The following is a 6,894-nucleotide window of genomic DNA, read 5'->3' on the forward strand; positions in this document are numbered from 1 at the left end:
GTCATTAATATTAAAGAGGGATTTCAAATTTGGTGCTGAGACGGAGACTTGTGAAGTGAATACTATCAAAGGCATTGGAAAGGGAACTGAGGCCGTGCCTTTGTATAAGATAGTTTTCAAATGCGACTTGGTATTCAGACCAGTCACAATAGGGGTACGATCTGAACTACTGATAGACAATGTTGATGTCTTACTCGGTAACGACCTTGCAGGTGGGGATGTTTACCCAGCAGTTCAGCTCACCAGTCAGCCTGCTGCTGCTGAGGACCCGCCCATAGATGCTGATGTGTATCCCGCATGCGCAGTGACACGAAGCATGTCAGAAAACGCCGCTGATGCTAATGTTGATTTATCCGAGACTTTCCTACTGTCCCTATACCAACAGGACTTTGAGGGTAGTTAGGCTGAGGAGAGCAAGGAGGAAGGGAACGACCTGTCCTTATCGAGGAAGGAATTTATAGAGGAACAGAATAAAGATCCTGAAATTGTAGCTTTAAAAGAGACAGCTCTCTCTGAAGATAAAATTCAGAAAGAGACAGTGTGATATTACCTTAACGATAGGGTGTTGATGAGGAAGTGCAGACCCACTACGGTGCCTGCTAGTGAGGATTGGGCTATTGGGCACCAGTTGGTGGATCCAAAGGTTTACAGGGCTGAAATCTTAAACCTGGCCCAGAAGATGCCTTTAGGTGGACATTTTGGAGTAAAGAAGACAGTGTACAGGATTATGAGGGAATTTTATTGAGGAAAGATATTGTCAATTACTGTAGAGGGTGTCATACGTGCCAGGTGGTGGGAAAACCTAACCAGGCCATTCCAAAAGCACCACTTAGGCCGGTACCTGCTTTTGGTGAACCATTTTCCAGGGTCATAATGGATTGTGTAGGCCCTTTGCCAAAGACTGCAGCTGGCTATCAGTATGTGTTAACAATTGTGTGTGTTGCATCTAGGTTCCCTGAAGCCGTGCCTCTCAGAAACATCCAGGCCAAGACTGTGGTAAAGGTACTCAGCAAGTTTTTCGCACTGGAAGGTCTACCTAAAGAAATTCAATCTGAGCAGGGTAGTAACTTTACTTCAAGAACATTCCAGCAAATACTTTCTGAGCTGGAGACTAAACAAATTGTGTCATCTGCCTACCACCCGGAGTCTCAAGGGGCTTTAGAGAGGTTCCATTCCACTTTAAAGACCATGATTAAAACCTACTGTTATGAGAATGACAGGGACTGGGATGAACGGATACATTTATTACTTTTTTCCATGAGAGACACCATTCAAGGGTCCCTGGGGTTCAGCCCCTTTGAGCTCATGTTCGGCCATAGGCCCAAAGGACCTTTGACCTTGCTCAGAGAGCAATGGTCTAACCCAAAGGTGTGTGTCAGTGTGTTAGATTATGTTTTGAAATTCCGAGAAAGGCTTAACAAGGCTTGTGACCTTGCCAGGTAGAATTTCCAAAACTCCAAAATTAAAATGAAGCATTGGTTTGATAAGAGAACGAGGGAGCAGGTTTTCGAGGTTGGAGATAAAGTGCTGGTGCTGTTCGCCCTTGTGACCAACCCCCACCAAAGCATAATTTCATGGACCATACCACATAATTAAGAAAATTGATTCTCGAATTATGTTATTGAAACTCCCGAAAGACGGAAGGCGACCCAATTAGTACATGTAAACATGCTGAAGTCTTATGACTCTGAGACGGTACCAATAAGTACTGTTATGAAAAGATCATTTTAACAAACTAAATATCTTATCAACAAGACTTGAGAATTCCACTATTTTGGCAGACCATGCTGATAAAGTCCGTTATCTAGAGCCTACACAGAGAAAACAATTGAAAGAATTAGTTAACAAGCATAAATATTTGTTTCCTGACATTCCAAGATGATGCACAGCAGCAGTGCATGACATCATTGTCAATTCAGCCTAGCTCATTAAACAACATCCTTACAGAATGAACTTCGAGAAAATCAGAGAGGTTGAAAAAGAAATTAGCTACATGCTAATTGGCAACCTACCTCAGACTGGGCGTCGCCCTGCGTTCTTGTGCCTGAACCGGATGGTAGCATGAGATCCTGTACTGACTACAGGAAAATTAATGCAATAACCAAGACAAATGCTTATCCTATCCCGAGAGTCGATAACCGTATTGATAAAGTGGGAAAGGCTAAGTACCTCACAAAAATTGACTTGCTCAAAGGATGTTGCTGTGTTCCTTTGATTGAAAGGGCCAGAGAATTCTCAGCGTTGGTCACACTTTCTGGGCTGTATGAATATAATGCTTTACCTTTCTGGTTGAAAAATGCTGCAGGGAAATTTCAAAGAATGATCAATTCTGCGGTTAGAAGTCTAGAAAACACAGGGGCTTACATTAATGATTTAGTGGTCTGGAATGACACGTGGGAAGAGCATATTGCGGCTGTAGAAAAAGTGTTTGAAAGGCTGTCCAAGGCTAATCTTACTGTGAACCTCGCTAAAAGTGGGTTTGGTCATGCCACAGTTACATATCTTGACTACGTGGTAGGCCAGGGCCAACTGGCTCCGGTACAGGTCAAGGCTCAAGCTATTGCTGAGGTTCCTGTTCTGACCGGCAAGAACGCTTTGAGAAGGTTTCTGGGAATGGTTGGGTACTATCGTAAGTTTTGTAAGAATTTTGTAGATATCGCTCTCACTCTAACCGAACTCCTAGAGAAGAGTGAAAGAATTGTATGGAATGACCTTTGCCAGGAGGCATTTGAACGTCTGAAAACCATCCTGTGCTCAAAGCACCTGATTTTTTGAAACCATTCTCTATATCAACAGACGCTAGTGACAAGGCTGCTGAGGCTGTCCAGTTACAGAGAGGTGTGGATGACATTAAACACTCAGTAGCTTATTTCTCAAACAAATTTAATGTGCATCAGAAAAACTATCCCACTGTTGAAAAGGAATTGCTATCACTTATTCTGGCTTTGAAACATTTTGAAGTCTATGTTTGTTCTGCCCAGAGACCACTTGTGGTTTACACGGATCACAATCGGTTGGTGTTTCTAACTTAGATGAAGGATAAGAATAGAAGGTTATTAAATTGGAGTCTGATATTGCAAAAATATGACTTAAAAATCAAATATGTGCAAGTTACTGACAACATTATAGCTGATTGTTTATCCAGATGTTAACTTAGAAATTGTACAAGTTTTTGCTCTGATATCTGATGATTATACGTGTATTGTTACAATGTATCGTCTTCATCAAAAACTTTTTTCTAAAAGGAAGGGGGTGGGGCGGGGTCCTGAATTACCCCTATGAAATGTGCTTTTCGAAAGAGAGAGAGAAAGTTGTTCAACACCAGACAGCTTGTAATTAAGAGACAGAGAGTGACAGGCGAAGACTACTTTGAGATGGTATTATGGTTTCTCTGCAGCATGTTTACAGTTTGCAAGGATACTGGCAGCTTCTATGTTTTTACTGAGAGAGAAGTGAGGAGCTACTTGATGGAGTTCAGCACGTTGAGATAAATAGGTCAGCTGATAGACTGACAGACACATGGTTTTGGACACTGAATGAACTTTGTTGTGCCCACAGGAAGGGTGGGTTTTGAAGGATCGATCATTGGCTCTCACAGTGTGAAAAGGGTGTGACCAGTGGGGAGTTATTCCTGTGTCCAACCCTCGCCTGGGTTGACAATTCCACCACAGAAGAACGGTCCCCTTAGATGCGGGTACAGTCGATGACTTGTAAAGGATTTCGGAGGACAACGGGAAGATAGACGGCGTCAGCTCACCTGAAGACTCTAACCCCTCTCAATCTCTATTACCACTCAACTCCATACCACGAACTGAACTGAATTTTACTCATCATTGTAAGACGATCTATTTACCCCGAGACTCGAAGAAGCTTGGTTTTCATATATTTCCACACTTATACATTGTCTAATCATTGCTAACCAGTTTTATATATCTGGTTTTATATCACTGTATTGCGTAGTTACTAATAAATACCATTAGTTCATAGCAATACTGGACTCCAAAGTGTTTTCCATTTCAGCTGGATCTTTAACCCGTCACGGGGTACGTGACAATTGGCAAAAAGGATACGAGGCTGTGGAAGGGAAGGAACATGGGACGGGAGGCCTAGGTAGAAAGAAAGGGGGAGGAGTGAAGCCCAGAGGATGGGTAAGGATGATAGTGAGAGGGACAGAGGGAGAAAAAGGAGAGAGAGGGAAAAATTTAATAGTAAATAAATAAATAACAGATGGAGTATTTACCTATCCGTTATCTATCTATCTATCTATTTATTTATTTATTTATTATTAATTTATTTTTATTATTTTACCTCTCTCTCTCCTTTTTCTCCCTCTGTCTCTGTTACTATACCCCCTTGCCCATCCTCTGGGCTTCCCCTCCCCCTTTCTTTCTCCCTAGGCCTCTCGTCCCATGATACTCTCCCTTCTCCAGCCTCGTACCCCTTTTCCCAATCAACTTTCCTGCTCTTAGCTCCATCCCTCCCCCTCCTGTCTTCTCCTATCATTTAGGATCTCCCCTTCCCCCTCTCACTTTCAGTTAGTCCTGACGAAGGGTTTCAGCCCGAAACGTCGACTGTACCTCTTCTTACACATGCTGCCTGGCCTGCTGCGTTGACCAGCATTTTTTGTGCGTGTTGCTTGAAATTCCAGCATCTGCAGATTTCCACGTGTTTGCTCTGTATTTCCCTCTGCAATTGGATCCTCGATTTCCTAACCAGAAGACCACAATCTTTGCGGATTGGTGATAACATCTCCTCCTCGCTGATAATCAACACTGGTGCACCTCAGTGGTATGTGCTTAACCCACTGCTCTACTCTTTCTATACCCATGACTGTGTGGCTAGGCATAGCTCAAGTACCGTCTATAAATTTGCTGATGATACACCCATTGTTGGTAGAGTCCCAGGTGGTGACGAGAGGGCGTAGGGGAGTGAGATATGCCAACTAGTGGAGTGGTGCCACAGCAACAACCTGGCATTCAACATCAGTAAGATGAAAGAACTGATTGTGGACTTCAGGAAGGGTAAGACGAAGGAACACATATCAATCCTCATAGGGGGATCAGAAATGGAGACAGTGAGCAGTTTCAAGTTCCTGGGTGTCAAAATCTTTGAGGATCTAACCTGGTCCCAACGTAACAATGTAGTTATAAAGAAGGCAAGACAGCGGCTACACTTCATTAGGAGTTGAAGAGATTTGGCATGTGAACAAATACACTCTAAAACTTCTATAGATGTACCATGGAGAACATTCTGAATGGCTGCATCACTGTCTGGTCTGGGGGGTGGGAATGGCTACTGCACTGGACCAAAAGAAGCTGCAGAAAGTTGTAAATCTGGTCAGCTCCATCTTGGGTACTAGCCTACGAAGTACCCAGAACAGCTTCAATGAGCGGTGTCTCAGAAAGGCAGCGTCCATCATTAAGGATACCCAGCACACAGGGCATGCCCTGTTCTCACTGTTACCATCAGGTAGGAGGTACAGAAGGCTGAAGGCACACACTCAGCGATTCAGGAACAGCTTCTTCCCCTCTGCCATCCGATTCCTAAATGGACATTGAACCCATGGGCACAACCTCACCTTTTTTAATATACAGTATTTCTGTTTTTTTGCACGTCTTTTCAATCTATTCCATATATGTATGCTGTAATTGATTTACTTATTTTTTTTTCTTTTCTATGTTAAAATTTGCATTGAATTGCTGCTGCTAAGTTAACAAATATCACGTCACATGCCGGTGATAATAAACCTGATTCTGATTCTGCCCTTAACTCTTCCCCTTACGCTCTCTGTTTGCTCTTGGTCCCAGAACCAATGGGATTCTAACGCCCTGCTTGCTAATGCCTTCCCGCACACTGACAGGGCGAGGGCAAACTCAGGCTACCTGGGTGCTGTGCAACTGAGTGCTCCCAGATACACTGAATCACTTCTGTTTGAGTGTCAGACAGACAGATCATTCCCTCAGTTAGTCCATCGAGATGGTGGGTCTCACCCAAAGTCCCTCACCCCTAAGCACATTCTTCTTCAGACTTCAGTTACCCCACCGTGGATCCCGTTTGCGTGCGCGCGCGCGTGTGTGTGTGTGTGTGTGTGTGTGTGTGTGTGTGTGGGTGTGGGTGTGCGTGAGTGTGTGTGAGTGTGCGTGAGTGTGCTTGCGTGTGCGAGGGAGTGTGTATGTGTGCCTGTGTGGGGGAGTATTTGCTCACAGGGTGTGTGTGAAGCGTCTAGTACAGTAGTGTAGTAGTGCCTGTAGTTAGTGCATGCTGCATGCTGTATGACGCACAGTGCTCTCTGCTTGCTACTCTCTGCTTACAGCTACTGCCGCTGGCTAGCCTTCTTAATAGAGGGTGAAGAAAGGAGCCGAGTGTGTAAGCCTCCTCCTGCCAGTACAGAGCCTCTCCACCACCAAGACTCCTGCAGTGCCTCCTCGGAGCCACACATGGCAACTGGGTATCTTACCGTCCCAGGTTAAACTACAGGGGATCTCGGAGCAGTAGTGGGCCCCAGACGTGGCGTGCAGGCCCACCACCTTGTGGACACGCCTTGGCGCCCGTCAATCACTGTCCCATCTATGGACAAATAGCCTCACTGCCTGGTGCTAAGTCTGTTGGGACAAGGCTAAGGAAGCACACCCTGACAGAAAAGCAATGCGCAATAGGCGATCCTTAACAGACCGAGGACCCGGCAGCCTCCTGCAGCCAAGGTGAGGGACCGGTTTTCCTGGGATCACCCTTGCCACCGGGATTTATCTCATCATGGTGAAGATAGTGCTACTGGGGATGGCGCACCCCCTGTGGCACTTTAAAATCTTCCTTGGGCAGGTCTCCATCTCTGATCATGGTGAACAATAACTGGACCTTACACATGGTTGAAGTCTGACGACGATGGGGCGTCTG

At 44.9% G+C, this 6,894-nt stretch overlaps 1 pseudogene; it reads right to left on the reverse strand.

Annotated features, from left to right (window-relative positions):
* Positions 1-6,768: 6,768 nt before the first annotated feature.
* Positions 6,769-6,894, reverse strand: part of LOC134341210 (trypsin-4-like) — a 6,689-nt pseudogene continuing 6,563 nt past the window's right edge.

This window comes from Mobula hypostoma (assembly GCF_963921235.1).
Source record: "Mobula hypostoma chromosome 8 unlocalized genomic scaffold, sMobHyp1.1 SUPER_8_unloc_5, whole genome shotgun sequence".
NCBI classification, from domain to species: Eukaryota; Metazoa; Chordata; class Chondrichthyes; order Myliobatiformes; family Myliobatidae; genus Mobula; species Mobula hypostoma.